The following is an 18,347-nucleotide window of genomic DNA, read 5'->3' on the forward strand; positions in this document are numbered from 1 at the left end:
GCAGGCAAAACTTATATCAGTTTTCCTCATTTCTACCAGTATGTCATATCTGCAACCAGAGGGAAAAAAACGATAGACCACCTTTACTCCAGACAGAGATGCATACAAAGCTCTCCCCGCCCTCCATTTGGCAAATCTGACCATAATTCTATCCTCCTGATTCCTGCTTACAAGCAAAAACAAAGCAGGAAGTACCAGTGACTTCACTCAATACAGAAGTGGTCAGATGAAGGGGATGCTACGCTACAGGACTGTTTTGCTAGCACAGACTGGAATATGTTCCGGGATTCATCCAATTGTAACAGTTTAACTTTACGTCCGTCCCCCTCGCCCCGACCCGGGCGCGAACAGGGACCCTCTGCACACATCAACAACAGTCACCACGAAGCATCGTTACCCATCGCTCCACAAAGCCTCGGCCCTTGCAGAGCAAGGGGAACCACTACTTCTAGGTTTCAGAGCAAGTGACGTAACTGACTGAAAGGCTGCTAGCGCTCACCACCGCTAACTAGCTAGCCATTTCACATCCGTTACACAATGGCATTGAGGAGAATACCACCTCAGTCATCGGCTTCATCAATAAGTGCATCAACGACATCGTCCCACATTGACCGTACGTACATATCCCAACCAGAAGCCATGGATTACAGGCAACATCCGCATCGAGCTAAAGGTTAGCGCTGCCACTTTCAAGGAGCGGGACTCTAATCCAGACGCTTATAAGAAATCCTGCTATGCCCTCAGACGAACCATCAACAAGCAAAAGCGTCATACAGGATTAAGATTGAATTCTACTACACCGGCTCTGATGCTCGTCGGATGTGGCAGGGCTTCAAATCTATTACAGACTACAAAGGGAAACCCAGATGCGAGCTGCCCAGTGACGCGAGCCTACCAGATGAGCTAAATGCTTTTTCTGCTTGCTTAGAGGCAAGCAACACTGAAGCATGCATGAGAGCACCAGTGTCTCTGGACGACTGTGTGTAACGCTCTCGGTAGCCGATGTGAGCAAGACCTTTAAAACAGGTCAACATTCACAAAGCCGCGGAGCCAGACGGATTACCAGAACCAGGACGTGTCTCAAAGCATGCACGGACCAACTAGCAAGTGTCTTCACTGACATGTTCAACTTCTTTCTGACCAAGTCTGTAATACTTACATGTTTCAAGCAGACCAACATAATCCCTGTGCCCAAGGGAGTGAAGGTAACCTGCCTAAATGATTACCGCCCCGTAGCACTCACGTCGGTAGCCATGAAGAGCTTTAAAATGCTGGTCATGGCTCACATCAACAGCATCTTCCCGGATACTCTAGCCCACCATAATTTTGCATACTGCCCCAACAGATCCACAGATGATGCAATCTCAATCGCACTCCACACGACCTTTCCCACCTGGACAAAAGGAACACCTACAGTATGTCAGAATACTGTTCATTGACTACAGCTCAGCGTTAAACACCATAGTGCCAACGAAGCTCATCACTAAGCTAAGGACCCTGGGACTAAACACCTCCCTCTGCAACTGGATCCTGGACTTCCTGATGGGCCATCCCCAGGTAGTAAGGGTACGCAACAACACGTCTGCCACGCTGATCCTCAACACTGAGGCCCCTCAGGGGTGTGTACTTAGTCTCCTCCTATACTCCCTGTTAACCCATGACTGCGTGGCCAAACACGACTCCAACACCATCATTAAGTTTGCTGACGACACAACAGTGGTAGGCCTGATCACCGACAACGATGAGACAGCCTATAGGGAGGAGGTCAGAGACCTGGCAGTGTAGTACCAGGACAACAACCTCTCCCTCAATGTGAGCAAGACAAAGGAGCTGATCGTGGACTACAGGAAAAGGCGGCCTGTACAGGCCCCCATTAACATCGATGGGGTTGTAGTGGAGCGGGTCGAGAGTTTCAAGTTCCTTGGTGTCCACATCACCAGCGAACTATCATGGTCCAAACCACACCAAGACAGTCATGAAGAGGGCACGACAACACCTTGTTCCCTTCAGGAGACATGGCATGGGTCCCCAAATCCTCAAAAAGTTATACAGCTGCACTATTGAGAGCATCCTGACTGGTTGCATCAGCCTGGTATGGGCAACTCCTGGCATCTGACTGTAAGGCGCTACAGAGGGCAGTGCGTACGGCCCAGTACATCATTGAGGCCAAGCTTCCTGCCATCCAGGACCTATATAATAGGCAGTAGCAGAGCAAAGCCCCAAAATTTGTCAGAGACTCCATAAACTGTTCTCTCTGCTACCGCACGGCAAGCGGAACCGGAGCGCCAAGTCTCGGACCAAAAGGCTCCTTACCAACTTCTATCCCCAAGCCATAAAACTGCTGAACAATTAATAAAATGGCCACCGGACTATTTCATTGACACCCCCCCTTCCATTTGTACACTGCTGATACTGCTGTTTATTATCTATGCAGTCACTTCATCCCTACCTACATGTACAAATTACCTCGACTAACCTGTACCCCGCACATTGACTCGGTACCGGTATCCCCTGTATATAGCCTCGTTATTGTTATTTATTGTGTTACTCTTTTTATGATTTACTTTAGTTTATTTGGTAAATATTTTCTTAACTCTTCTTGAACTGCACTGTTGGTCCAGGGCTTGTAAGTAAGCATTTCACGGTAAGGTCTACACTTGTTGTATTCGGCGCATATGACAAATAAGGTTTGATTTGATTTGATTTAACGCATTAGTAAACCCGCTACCATCATACAGTGTACAGTCAGTAAGCACTTAGCACTTACACCGGGGGGCCCCAGTGGCAATAAATTAGTCAAACCAAAGCTTACCTTGACTTGGAGTAGTTCCAGTGTTGTGTTGGATAGTCATATCCAGCTAGCTACATAGCATCCCTCTGTTTGAGGTGGGTGTTTGAGTAAGCTAAACTAGTAAGTGATACTGAAAGTGAAATGACAAAATCACTCTCTCTCTCTCTTGCCTCTCCTTCACCTTGGAAGAAATTAATTTGTTAAAAACTGTTCCAACTATTTTCTTCTCTCTTGAGTCAAATCAAATTTGATTTGTCACATACACGTGTTTAGCAGATGTTATTGCAGGTGTAGGGACTACTCACCACATTTTATGCACTGCAGTCCTAGCTAGCTGTAGCTTATGCTTTCAGTACTATATTCATTCTCTGATCCTTTGATTGGGTGGACAACATGTCAGTTCATGCTGCAAGAGCTCTGATAGATTGTTGGACGTCCTCCGGAAGTTGTCTAATTACTGTGTAAGTCTATGGAAGGAGGTGAGAACCATGAGACTCCTAGGTTTTGTATTTTTAGTGTACCCAGAGGAGAATGGAAGCTAGCTGTCCTCCAGCTACACCAGGTGCCAGCCTACGGAGTGCTGTTGAGGCTACAAAGACTATTGTAAAACAGTGTGTTTTAATCAATTATTTGGTGATGTGAATATATTTAGTATAGTTTTATCTAAAAATGATAACTTTTTAAATGTTTTACAACTTTTATGAAATTCATTGAGGATGTTGGGCCTCCCCATCTCCACCTGCTCTGCACTGTTTTATGAAAAAGTTGCGCTGTCACTGCAGCAGCATTGATGCGCTTTCCATAAAGATAGCCAGCCTTCCCTCCAGCTCCCAGGCGTATGCATGGTCCTAAAGTCAGCTCGCTAATACTGCTAAACTGCATTAGTCTTTTAATCGGGATTGGAATGATTTTATTAGCCTATTTTTAAATTGTTGGTGTTGAGCTAGAGTATGACTGCCATACCCAATTGACGCCCCTGGGTACCTGAGTCAGCATAGGATCAGTCAGCATAGGAATCTGTGGGACATTGGGAGTGTCACTCAACAAATATAAATACTAGTCACTGACAAAAAGTGCCATAATCTATCCTCCTAATGTGTTCAGAGTGATTTTGTTCTGTAACCTAATTGTGTGTTAGACTGATTCATTTCACATATCAAGACAGATGAAGTTAAGTTTGGCATGACCAACAAACTTCCAATGTTCAAGTTACTTCCATCTTTTAAAATAGTACATATTCTCTGTGGAAGCTATGATGGACAGAAAGGGCATATCGCCTTGAGTGCACACCAGAAGCAGTATGCATTTAGAAATGTAGACCCCCCTTTAGTCGCTGAAATGGTGGGAAGGCTTGAGATATCACAATTATGGTGGAAAGTCTATTTTGCACTTCACCTTCAACAAAATATCTGAATGCCAAAATACAGTTGGAGTGTCAACTGAGGTTGTGAGGATGTCAAGTCAGTTAGTGTTATGGTGGTGGGTTCAACGTTACTGTTAGTGTGACAGCGGTGTTTTCCTTCCAACTGAGCGATGTTTGAAATGAGTGACTTCTGCCGAACTGCAGTTCTTCCAATGGATCCTGTGTGCAGGAGGCATAAGGAATGCCAAATCAACCCTAGATCCCTATGCATTTGTGGAGATCACAGAGGATTTGACAGGTGTAAGCAATATGCTAATAGCTCAAACTTGCCCTCTGATAGGCTAGGTGGACGTTTCACTACATTGCTTCAATACCAATAAAATGGTATTAGATCTCCACAAGTACATAGGGCCTAGTGGTTGATTTGGCATTGGGGTGTAGAATAAGTAGCCTACACTTCCAGTCCCTCCTGAACTGCATGCCACGACCTGTTGCAGGATAAGTTGTTACGGTGGGTGGGAGCTCATCTTACAAAATATTTTAAGGCTAACATATTTGGACAACTGCACTTGTTGTAACCTCAATAGGCCCCATCTAATCATGCATAAGGGCACTACATAGTAATGGCTTCATTCTTGCCACCTTTCCATAACCTAAACAAACAGTGCAACACACCACTGGTACATAACTTAAATGAATACCAGTGGTACCCTATGCTTGTCTAGTATGTCTACTACCATAAAGGCCATGTCTAGACTTGACAGTTCATGCAGCTTTAGTATTCTGATCATGGAACTCCAAATGTGTCATGCATCTACACCACAGTGTGTCTGGATTCCCTTTTCCTGCTCTATATTCAAAGGCCAGTATGCATTCTACAAATGGTGGACTACGCAAAATATGATAATAACACAACAACCTCTGTAGCTAGCCAGCAAGATAGCAAGCAATGCTAAAGGGATTGCAAATGGGTTAGCATAACTCTAGCCAAACAATTATTTTCTTCTAAATATTAGCTAGCTGGCTAGATGGTAGTCCCATCTGGTAGGCCCTACATTATGATCATAACCACAGTAGCCTACTTGCCACTGTTAAAACTGTAACAAGCAGGTACAGCCTCAGTGTTCACAGTAAATTCCCCACACGGAAGTTGGACAGAATTTTCACAACATTCAAGTTTGCGCTCAGCAGACCTTAAATTTGGTCAGTGCCAAAAAAAAATTTGAGGGAACATTGGTCTGGACCCATCTTTTCAATGCGATCTTCGTATTTTGATAGCAGAAATCGCATGTAAATGTCAAGTGTAGAAACGACTAAAGACTGCTGGTTTGGCATAACGCCAAGAGTATATTAATAGCAAATGATGAAGTGATAGTAAATCATGATACAAAGACTGAAATATGAATCTCATCATGGACATGGTATCTTGTATGTGGCTTGGAAACACAGCTCTGTCTGACTGACAGGAGAATCACAGTACCTGGGTAAAATTAGGTATTGGATGTGATTTTTATCCTTTCATGGAAAGTTCCCAATGTAACAGGGATATTATGGACTTGTAGATATGTTTTCCACTTCAATTCCTTGAATCGACATTGGCCAGTGTAAATAGATTTTCTAATCAACTCTAATATTAAAATGTTGTACGCCAAGTGATTATTCTGTGATCATGACAAAAATCTAGTTCATTATTTTCTTACTTTTTGTATTCATTCTTGAATTTTTTTGTTATCCTAACAGGTACATACCAGGGGCAATGGACAGGAGGAATGCGACACGGATACGGTGTGAGACAAAGTGTGCCTTACGGGATGGCTACGGTTATTCGTTCGCCTCTCCGAACCCTCTGGCCTCGCTCCGCAGCGAACAGAGCACGGCACCGTCCTCCATGCCAACTTGACCTGTCAGACAGCCCTGCCGGCATCAGAGGAGGCTTTGTTCTCAACTTCCACAGTGAAGGCGAAGGTGAGAAGAAAAAGGGCCTGTTTCGTAGAGGGTCCCTGTTCGGAAGCCTCAGAAACCTCCGAAGTCAGACTCCAGGTCGTCCATATCGAGCAACGCAGCTCTGCCCAGTGATGCCGCCAGCTCCATCAGCCGAATCAGCTCCAGCGATGCCAACTCCACCATCAGCTTTGGAGATGGAGTTGATGAGTACATGCCCCTGGAGGACAATGTAGATGCCACCACCACAGAGTCTACATGGGGGAGTGGAAGAATGACAAGCGGAACGGCTTTGGTGTCAGCGAGCGTACCAACGGGATGAAGTATGAGGGTGAGTGGATGAACAACAAACGCCATGGCTACGGATGCACAATGTTCCCAGACGGCATCAAAGAAGAGGGGAAGTATAAAAGCAATGTGTTGGCGCGAGGCATCAAGAAGCAGCTCATTCCTCTCAAAAACACCAAAACCAAACAGAAAGTGGATCGGGCTGTGGAAGGAGCCATACGGGCAGCAGCTATTGCCAGAACAAAAGTAGAAATAGCCACATCAAGGTAATCAGTTTCTCAATGTGTATGGTTGCGTCCGAATTGACACTCTATGGACAACTTTTGACTAGAGCCTTATTGGCCGTGGTCAAAAGTAGTGCACTATATGGGGAAGGTTAGTGCTATCTGGGATTCTTGGGACATACTTACCCTAAACCCTAACCATAACCCTTCCCTAACCTTAATCCTTACCTTAACCGTTTTAAATGTCAACTTCAATGGGATGACGTCAGAGTTGGGACATCCCAAGGATCCTTTCAGACTTTTCCATATGGGGAATAGGGTGTCATTTTGGACACCATGTTTGGGTGTGTTGTGGGTATAATCCACTCAGCTTGCATGGGTTTCAAGGTTGGTCGCGATGGGGTTAAGTTGAATGGCTGACATGGGATCTCAAGAGGCGTCAGGTTTTTATTGAGTCACCTCATCCTACCTCTCCATCTCTCTCCAACATTCTCCAACTCTTTCTCTCACTCACTCTCTCTCTCTCTCACACACACACACACACCCACACACACACACAACACACACACACAACACACACACACACACACACACACACACACACACACACACACACACACACACACACCACACACACACACACACACACACACACACACCACACACCAGTAACCTAATTGTGTTTAGACTGATTAATTTCACATAGCAAGAATCTGTGGTTATTTGATCATAATGTAGGCCTACCAGAGTGGACTACCATCTAGCCAGCTAGCTAATATTTAGAAGAAAATAATTGTTTGGCTAGAGTCTGTCTCTTATACACATCTAGATGTGTATAAGAGACAGGGTCTGTCTGTTGGGACAGGCCCAGACCAATGTTCCCTCAAATTTTTTTTGGCACTGACCAAATTTAAGGTCTGGCAAAGTTGAATGTTGTGACAATTCTGTGTGAGCTGTCTCTTATACACATCTAGATGTGTATAAGAGACAGGAGCTAAGTACTGTAGGTACCTGATATGGAAAAGTCTGAAAGGGATCCTTGGGATGTCCCAACTCTGACGTCATCCCATTGAAGTTGACATTTAAAACGGTTAAGGTAAGGATTAAGGTTAGGGAAGGGTTATGGTTAGGGTTTAGGGTAAGTATGTCCCAAGAATCCCAGATAGCACTAACCTTCCCCATATAGTGCACTACTTTTGACCACGGCCAATAAGGCTCTAGTCAAAAGTTGTCCATAGAGTGTCAATTCGGACRCAACCATACACATTGAGAAACTGATTACCTTGATGTGGCTATTTCTACTTTTGTTCTGGCAATAGCTGCTGCCCGTATGGCTCCTTCCACAGCCCGATCCACTTTCTGTTTGGTTTTGGTGTTTTTGAGAGGAATGAGCTGCTTCTTGATGCCTCGCGCCAACACATTGCTTTTATACTTCCCCTCTTCTTTGATGCCGTCTGGGAACATTGTGCATCCGTAGCCATGGCGTTTGTTGTTCATCCACTCACCCTCATACTTCATCCCGTTGGTACGCTCGCTGACACCAAAGCCGTTCCGCTTGTCATTCTTCCACTCCCCCATGTAGGACTCTGTGGTGGTGGCATCTACATTGTCCTCCAGGGGCATGTACCTGTCTCTTATACACATCTAGATGTGTATAAGAGACCTTCACTGTGGAAGTTGAGAACAAAGCCTCCTCTGATGCCGGCAGGGCTGTCTGACAGGTCAAGGTTGGCATGGAGGACGGTGCCGTTGCTCTGTTCGCTGCGGAGCGAGGCCAGAGAGGTTCGGAGAGGCGAACGAATAACCGTAGCCATCCCGTAAGGCACACTTTGTCTCACACCGTATCCGTGTCGCATTCCTCCTGTCCATTGCCCCTGGTATGTACCTGTTAGGATAACAAAAAAATTCAAGAATGAATACAAAAAGTAAGAAAATAATGAACTAGATTTTTGTCATGATCACAGAATAATCACTTGGCGTACAACATTTTAATATTAGAGTTGATTAGAAAATCTATTTACACTGGCCCAATGTCGATTCAAGGAATTGAAGTGGAAAACATATCTACAAGTCCATAATATCCCTGTTACATTGGGAACTTTCCATTGAAAGGATAAAAATCACATCCAATACCTAATTTTACCCAGGTACTGTGATTCTCCTGTCAGTCAGACAGAGCTGTGTTTCCAAGCCACATACAAGATACCATGTCCATGATGAGATTCATATTTCAGTCTTTGTATCATGATTTACTATCACTTCATCATTTGCTATTMATATACTCTTGGCGTTATGCCAAACCAGGCAGTCTTTAGTCGTTTCTACACTTGACATTTACATGCGATTTCTGCTATCAAAATACGAAGATCGCATTGAAAAGATGGGTCCAGACCAATGTTCCCTCAAATTTTTTTTGGCACTGACCAAATTTAAGGTCTGCTGAGCGCWAACTTGAATGTTGTGAAAATTCTGTCCAACTTCCGGTGTGGGAATTTACTGTGAACACTGAGGCTGTACCTGCTTTGTTACAGTTTTAACAGTGGCAAAGTAGGCTACTGTGGTTATTTGATCATAATGTAGGCCTACCAGAGTGGACTACCATCTAGCCAGCTAGCTAATATTTAGAAGAAAATAATTGTTTGGCTAGAGTTATGCTAACCCATTTGCAATCCCTTTAGCATTGCTTGCTATCTTGCTGGCTAGCTACAGAGGTTGTTGTGTTATTATCATATTTTGCGTAGTCCACCATTTGTAGAATGCATACTGGCYTTTGAATATAGAGCAGGAAAAGGGAATCCAGACACACTGTGGTGTAGATGCATGACACATTTGGAGTTCCATGATCAGAATACTAAAGCTGCATGAACTGTCAAGTCTAGACATGGCCTTTATGGTAGTAGACATACTAGACAAGCATAGGGTACCACTGGTATATCATTTAAGTTATGTACCAGTGGTGTGTTGCACTGTTTGTTTAGGTTATGGAAAGGTGGCAAGAATGAAGCCATTACTATGTAGTGCCCTTATGCATGATTAGATGGGGCCTATTGAGGTTACAACAAGTGCAGTTGTCCAAATATGTTAGCCTTAAAATATTTTGTAAGATGAGCTCCCACCCACCGTAACAACTTATCCTGCAACAGGTCGTGGCATGGAGTTCAGGAGGGACTGGGAAGTGTAGGCTACTTATTCTACACCCCAATGCCAAATCAACCACTAGGCCCTATGTACTTGTGGAGATCTAATACCATTTTATTGGTATTGAAGCAATGTAGTGAAACGTCCACCTAGCCTATCAGAGGGCAAGTTTGAGCTATTAGCATATTGCTTACACCTGTCAAATCCTCTGTGATCTCCACAAATGCATAGGGATCTAGGGGTTGATTTGGCATTCCTTATGCCTCCTGCACACAGGATCCATTGGAAGAACTGCAGTTCGGCAGAAGTCACTCATTTCAAACATCGCTCAGTTGGAAGTAAAACACCGCTGTCACACTAACAGTAACGTTGAACCCACCACCATAACACTAACTGACTTGACATCCTCACAACCTCAGTTGACACTCCAACTGTATTTTTGGCATTCAGATATTTGTTTGAAGGTGGAAGTGCAAAATAGACTTTCCACCATAATTGTGATATCTCAAGCCTTCCCACCATTTCAGCGACTAAAGGGGGGTCTACATTTCTAAATGCATACTGCATTCTGGTGTGCACTCAAGGCGATATGCCCTTTCTGTCCATCATAGCTTCCACAGAGAATAATGTACTATTTTAAAAGATGGAAGTAACTTGAGACATTGGGAAGTTTGTTGGTCATGCCAAACTTAACTTCATCTGTCTTGATATGTGAAATGAATCAGTCTAAACACAATTAGGTTACAGAACAAAATCACTCTGAACACATTAGGAGGATAGATTATGGCACTTTTTGTCAGTGACTAGTATTTATATTTYGTTGAGTGACACTCCCAMTGTCCCACAGATTCCTATRCTGACTGATCCTATGCTGACTCAGGTACCCAGGGGCGTCAATTGGGTATGGCAGTCATACTCTAGCTCAACACCAACAATTTAAAATAGGCTAATAAAATCATTCCAATCCCGATTAAAAGACTAATGCAGTTTAGCAGTATTAGCGAGCTGACTTTAGGACCATGCATACGCCTGGGAGCTGGAGGGAAGGCTGGCTATCTTTATGGAAAGCGCATCAATGCTGCTGCAGTGAACAGCGCAACTTTTTCATAAAACAGTGCAGAGCAGTGGAGATGGGGAGGCCCAACATCCTCAATGAATTTCATAAAAGTTGTAAAACATTTAAAAAGTTATCATTTTTAGATAAAACTATACTAAATATATTCACATCACCAAATAATTGATTAAAACACACTGTTTTACAATRGTCTTTGGTAGCCTCAACAGCACTCCGTAGGCTGGCACCATGGTGTAGCTGGAGGACAGCTAGCTTCCATTCTCCTCTGGGTACATTGACTAAAAATACAAAACCTAGGAGTCTCATGGTTCTCACCTCCTTCCATAGACTTACACAGTAATTATGACAACTTCCGGAGGACGTCCAACAATCTATCAGAGCTCTTGCAGCATGAACTGACATGTTGTCCACCCAATCAAAGGATCAGAGAATGAATATAGTACTGAAAGCATAAGCTACAGCTAGCTAGGACTGCAGTGCATAAAATGTGGTGAGTAGTCCCTACACCTGCAATAACATCTGCTAAACACGTGTATGTGACAAATCAAATTTGATTTGACTCAGAGAGAAAGAAAATAGTTGGAACAGTTTTTAACAAATTAATTTCTTCCAAGGTGAAGTAGAGGCAAGAGAGAGAGAGAGTGATTTTGTCATTTCACTTTCAGTATCACTTACTAGTTTAGCTTACTCAAACACCCACCTCAAACAGAGGGATGCTATGTTAGCTAGCTGGATATGACTATCCAACACAACACTGGAACTMCTCCAAGTCAAGGTAAGCTTTTGGTTTGACTAATTTATTGCCACTGGGGCCCCCCGGTGTAAGTGCTAAAGTGCTTACTGACTGTACACTGTATGATGGTAGCGGGTTTACTAATGCGTTAAATCAAATCAAATCAAACCTTATTTGTCATATGCGCCGAATACAACAAGTGTAGACCTTACCGTGAAATGCTTACTTACAAGCCCTGGACCAACAGTGCAGTTCAAGAAGAGTTAAGAAAATATTTACCAAATAAACTAAAGTAAATCATAATAAAGAGTAACACAATAAAATAACAATAACGAGGCTATATACAGGGGATACCGGTACCGAGTCAATGTGCGGGGGTACAGGTTAGTCGAGGTAATTTGTACATGTAGGTAGGGATGAAGTGACTGCATAGATAATAAACAGCAGTATCAGCAGTGTACAAATGGAAGGGGGGGTGTCAATGTAAATAGTCCGGTGGCCATTTTATTAATTGTTCAGCAGTTTTATGGCTTGGGGATAGAAGTTGGTAAGGAGCCTTTTGGTCCGAGACTTGGCGCTCCGGTTCCGCTTGCCGTGCGGTAGCAGAGAGAACAGTTTATGGAGTCTCTGACAAATTTTGGGGCTTTGCTCTGCTACTGCCTATTATATAGGTCCTGGATGGCAGGAAGCTTGGCCTCAATGATGTACTGGGCCGTACGCACTGCCCTCTGTAGCGCCTTACAGTCAGATGCCGAGGAGTTGCCATACCAGGCAGTGATGCAACCAGTCAGGATGCTCTCAATAGTGCAGCTGTATAACTTTTTGAGGATTTGGGGACCCATGCCATGTCTCCTGAAGGGAACAAGGTGTTGTCGTGCCCTCTTCATGACTGTCTTGGTGTGTTTGGACCATGATAGTTCGCTGGTGATGTGGACACCAAGGAACTTGAAACTCTCGACCCGCTCCACTACAACCCCATCGATGTTWATGGGGGCCTGTACAGGCCGCCTTTTCCTGTAGTCCACGATCAGCTCCTTTGTCTTGCTCACATTGAGGGAGAGGTTGTTGTCCTGGTACTACACTGCCAGGTCTCTGACCTCCTCCCTATAGGCTGTCTCATCGTTGTCGGTGATCAGGCCTACCACTGTTGTGTCGTCAGCAAACTTAATGATGGTGTTGGAGTCGTGTTTGGCCACGCAGTCATGGGTTAACAGGGAGTATAGGAGGAGACTAAGTACACACCCCTGAGGGGCCTCAGTGTTGAGGATCAGCGTGGCAGACGTGTTGTTGCGTACCCTTACTACCTGGGGATGGCCCATCAGGAAGTCCAGGATCCAGTTGCAGAGGGAGGTGTTTAGTCCCAGGGTCCTTAGCTTAGTGATGAGCTTCGTTGGCACTATGGTGTTTAACGCTGAGCTGTAGTCAATGAACAGTATTCTGACATACTGTAGGTGTTCCTTTTGTCCAGGTGGGAAAGGTCRGTGTGGAGTGCGATTGAGATTGCATCATCTGTGGATCTGTTGGGGCAGTATGCAAATTATGGTGGGCCTAGAGTATCCGGGAAGATGCTGTTGATGTGAGCCATGACCAGCATTTTAAAGCTCTTCATGGCTACCGACGTGAGTGCTACGGGGCGGTAATCATTTAGGCAGGTTACCTTCACTCCCTTGGGCACAGGGAYTATGTTGGTCTGCTTGAAACATGTAAGTATTACAGACTTGGTCAGAAAGAAGTTGAACATGTCAGTGAAGACACTTGCTAGTTGGTCCGTGCATGCTTTGAGTACACGTCCTGGTCCTGGTAATCCGTCTGGCTCCGCGGCTTTGTGAATGTTGACCTGTTTAAAGGTCTTGCTCACATCGGCTACCGAGAGCGTTATCACACAGTCGTCCAGAACAACTGGTGCTCTCATGCATGCTTCAGTGTTGCTTGCCTCTAAGCAAGCAGAAAAGGCATTTAGCTCATCTGGTAGGCTCGCGTCACTGGGCAGCTCGCATCTGGGTTTCCCTTTGTAGTCTGTAATAGATTTSAAGCCCTGCCACATCCGACGAGCATCAGAGCCGGTGTAGTAGAATTCAATCTTAATCCTGTATTGACGCTTTGCTTGTTTGATGGTTCGTCTGAGGGCATAGCAGGATTTCTTATAAGCGTCTGGATTAGAGTCCCGCTCCTTGAAAGTGGCAGCGCTAACCTTTAGCTCGATGCGGATGTTGCCTGTAATCCATGGCTTCTGGTTGGGATATGTACGTACGGTCAATGTGGGGACGATGTCGTTGATGCACTTATTGATGAAGCCGATGACTGAGGTGGTATTCTCCTCAATGCCATTGTGTAACGGATGTGAAATGGCTAGCTAGTTAGCGGTGGTGAGCGCTAGCAGCCTTTCAGTCAGTTACGTCACTTGCTCTGAAACCTAGAAGTAGTGGTTCCCCTTGCTCTGCAAGGGCCGAGGCTTTTGTGGAGCGATGGGTAACGATGCTTCGTGGGTGACTGTTGTTGATGTGTGCAGAGGGTCCCTGGTTCGCGCCCGGGTCGGGGCGAGGGGACGGACGTAAAGTTAAACTGTTACAATTGGATGAATCCCGGAACATATTCCAGTCTGTGCTAGCAAAACAGTCCTGTAGCGTAGCATCCCCTTCATCTGACCACTTCTGTATTGAGTGAGTCACTGGTACTTCCTGCTTTAGTTTTTGCTTGTAAGCAGGAATCAGGAGGATAGAATTATGGTCAGATTTGCCAAATGGAGGGCGGGGGAGAGCTTTGTATGCATCTCTGTGTCTGGAGTAAAGGTGGTCTATCGTTTTTTTCCCTCTGGTTGCAGATATGACATRCTGGTAGAAATGAGGAAAAACGGATATAAGTTTGCCTGCATTAAAGTCCCCGGCCACTAGGAGCGCCGCTTCTGGATGGGCATTTTCTTGTTTGCTTATGGCCTTATAGAGTTGGTTGAGTGCGGTCTTAGTGCCAGCATCCGTCTGTGGTGGGTCTACTCTACCCAAAATTACAACCAATTAATTGCAGCATTACCACAAAAATGGAAGAGGCAAGTAGAAGGGGAAAAAAGTAAGGAACTTGTATGTCGGCCCTGTATTAAAAGAACATAAATGGTTAAAGAAAAGTGTGATAAATAAAAACATATACCAATTTCATTTAAGGACCAGAAAACTGACAGCTGTGCCATATAAATTGCAAAATAGTTGGGAAGAGATTTTTGATGTACCCATTCCATGGCACATGGTTTATGAATTGATACGCTAAACAACCCCGGATTCAAAACTTAGAATTTTTCAATTTAAATTATTATACGTATATGTAGCTCGTTCTTGGTCACAGGTCCAGGAATGGCTGAAGAATTGCAACATTTGCCTAGAACTAAYGCTGCAGATAGCAATACTGGGTGATTTGAAAAGCCATAGTCAATCAATAATATAATTATTTTAGCAAAAAAATATATGTTTAATTTACAATCTATAGAAGCTATGAGAATAGAAATGTTCAGTACTTTTGTGAAGCATCACAGCACAGTTAAAAAATATATGGCAAATAGAAATCCAAAATGGATGATGTTGAGAGATAGATGGGAGGGGTTGAATGGAGCTGAAGGGTGGGACTAATAACAAGATAACCAATGTAAAACATACGGGGTCTGTAAAATGTATATAGGTTCAGAAATTTTGTGAAATAGCACAGTTACAAATAGAAATCAAACTGGATGGACATCAGAAATAGAGGAAGGACTAAAAACAAAYAAAGTATAACTATTGTAAAATAKATTGTGTCTGTAAAGTAAAATGTGTATAAGATGTATAAACTGAAGGTAGAAGCCTAAGTGTTTATTAGTTTACTCCAATTGGGGGAAGGGTGGTAGGGTTTGCGGGGAATAATAAAGGTATATTCTTAAAAAAGTATGTATATCTATATAGGTATGTGTATGCATATATGTGTATGTGTATATGTATGCATATGTGTATGTATATGGATATATATATTTATCAAAAAAATATTTGGGGKATTGGAAATGATGCAGACAATTACATTGATGGAAGCAACAATCTWTCCGCAATATTAAGCTGATCCACCCCTTAGAAGAAAAAAAAGTCATAGGCTAGGWTGTAGCAACCTCATAATGGGTATAGGRACAATTCTACTATCGTAGTAGCCTAAATCTGTCGCTGTTACAATGAACTGGGTGAATGGAATTCTCTAATAGAAATAAGGCCATGCTCATGAAAAGAAATGTGTCCTCCCTCATCTTAAAAGGCACCAWCCGCCACTGGTGCAGAGGTAAAGATAGCTGTAGTAGATGGCTTTGGCTGGGCAACTGTTGTTTGACTTGACATGAAACTAAACTAGAGTTTTAATCCTGGTGCTGAGCTAGTGCGTAGCAGCTAATTCTTGTATGAGATGTATTTGTAGAATGTTAAGTCCCCCATTGACTGAGATGAATGAAGCTACAACAACAAGGTGATAATGGCTGGAGACAATTTTGCTTGTTTTTGCTGTTCTCCAAATAGAATTTGAACGTTTTTAAATTGTGTAGAAATGCAGTAAGKTTTAGCTGAAATGATGCCCCTGCAGGCACCTCTTGCTGCTTCAGACTGTCAGGAAATTGAACCAGTGAGTGACACATATGAGAGTACTAGACCCCAAGCACAAAAGAAAGCACTAGAAGCCAAGCTTGCCCAGGGGGAACCGGCTAATGAAGTTTGCTCCGATTTTGTTGGCTCTGGACCTCAGACCTWCTGCAAATCCGGCCCTCAGACTGCAATCAATGTCCACCTTATATTTGGCAAATCTAATTATTATGATATGTGTTTATTATGCCACAGTATCTATTGATTATCACACTTCATGTAAAGTAAGATATTGTGGTGTGTTTATTACTGATCTATTAACATCTATTGAATTTCCTACAATCCATTCTTGCTTTCCCCTGTATTAATCAATATATAAAACCCCATCAATTAATGCTGAGTCACCAAAACTTAGATTTTTCTCCCTGGAATAGATATAACCTACAAGTTATATGCAACTGTGTGTGTATGACTTTGGTTGTGTGCCCTGACATTACAACCTCATCACCACTTCTGTCTCAAACACAATCTTTGAAAACATGTTTTTATATACTCTAAAACGACTTTCTATAGAAACTACTGTACAATCAATTACCATATTGCAACAAATGAACAAAGATCAATACAATAGGTATGTGCTTGAAAGCACTTTGATTTTCAAGTGTGGCTGAGTGATGTTTCTATTTTTAGCCATGACCTCTATGGGAGAGCTCAGTGCTGACTGACCAGTCCAGTTTATATCAATAGAGCTCAGTGGTGTGGCACTGGCACATAGTTCAGGCAGGCTTCTCTACTCTTATCAAACTTTGATACAACTGAATTGCTCAACAACATTTGTGCCCCCTGCTACACTGTAAAAAGCGAGACTGGTCTTTCAAACGGCATTACATCTACTAACCACAAACTGTTACTGGCACTCTTACCTCCATCACCATACGTTTCAACTCCATATCCATCTTGTAGACCATTACTCCACGTCCCATCGTATCTGGCAGGCGTGTGGAGACTTTGCCGGACCCCGTATCTACCTTTCAATCCATGAGTCCATTCACCACGATAAATCCACCTTCCCTTCGATTCCACACCGAGTCCGTGTCGTTTCCCCTGTGCCCAGTAGCCCTGATACACGTTTCCACTGGGCCAGGTGTAAACCCCCACTACCTCGAAACCATTGTTCCAGGACCCGGAGTATTCGCCTTGGCCCTTGGGCCCGGTACAGACGCCATGCCCATGGGCTTTCCCATCCTCCCAGCCACCGCAATATGTRCCACCATCGTCAAAGTCGAACCGTCCGCCCGTCATTCAGATGATGAGGGGAGAAGAACGAGTCGCGGTAGCTGCCCAATATTGTGCTGTCGCTTGCGAGTCCAGAGCGGATTTTCAAAGAAAAGTAGGAGTGCTGAAGTGAGAGTCCGGTGGATACTGTGGTCGCACTGAGGTGTTGTTGTTCTAAGCAGAGATGAATGATTGTCACTGTGTGGATTTGTGGTAGTCGGCTAAAGCGGTACGTGGGAGGGAGAGAGAGAGCGCCACTACCGCTGCCAGAATAGCTCCTGGTTTATTTTATGATTCTCTCTCTCTCTCTCTCTCTCTCCCTCTCTCTCTCTCTCGCTCTCTCTCTCTGAGAGGGAGAGTTGATCTGTAGTTATAGATCAACCATTCGAGATCAACCTGTTCATCCATTAATTGATTGATTAATTATAATTCATTGTCAAAATCCGCAAAATCACCCCTGATTTTAATTGAGCCTTTCTGAAAATGTAGCTGTTAGATTTGGGAGATAATGAAATGAAAATGTCATGACATTATGACATTCAAAAGGTGAAATTATATCTGCTGTTATATTGGTTTCGAAGTTACATCGATGAAAACTATAGACTAACCCTACTTGATATTTCCTTATTGCTTCTAGTATTGGTGTCATTAGGTACCTGTGTGTAAACTCTGAGTGTTAAACCCATAGACGTAGAATCCCTCATTCTAGTTCTGTGGTTATAGACCCCCTACGAATTCAGTTTACGTGTGAAATCAGTGTTAATTGACTGTTGATAAATGACAAGATGATTATATGAATCTCAACAGTCAGATAAAAGACATTGAACTGTTCAGTGGTGGTGGTAGCAAACATAAATTAGTAGCTAAATCYTAATTTGACCCTGCTTCTCACAGCAGGAAACAGTAAATGTGAATTATTATGTGGATTATAATTAATGAACATTT

General features: G+C 43.6%; 1 pseudogene; it reads right to left on the reverse strand.

The window, feature by feature from the left end:
* LOC111956849 (junctophilin-1-like) overlaps positions 1-17,698 on the reverse strand; it is a 35,617-nt pseudogene extending 17,919 nt beyond the window's left edge.
* Between the last annotated feature and the right edge of the window lie 649 nt (positions 17,699-18,347).

Source organism: Salvelinus sp. IW2-2015, linkage group LG32 (genome assembly GCF_002910315.2).
Source record: "Salvelinus sp. IW2-2015 linkage group LG32, ASM291031v2, whole genome shotgun sequence".
NCBI classification, from domain to species: Eukaryota; Metazoa; Chordata; class Actinopteri; order Salmoniformes; family Salmonidae; genus Salvelinus; species Salvelinus sp. IW2-2015.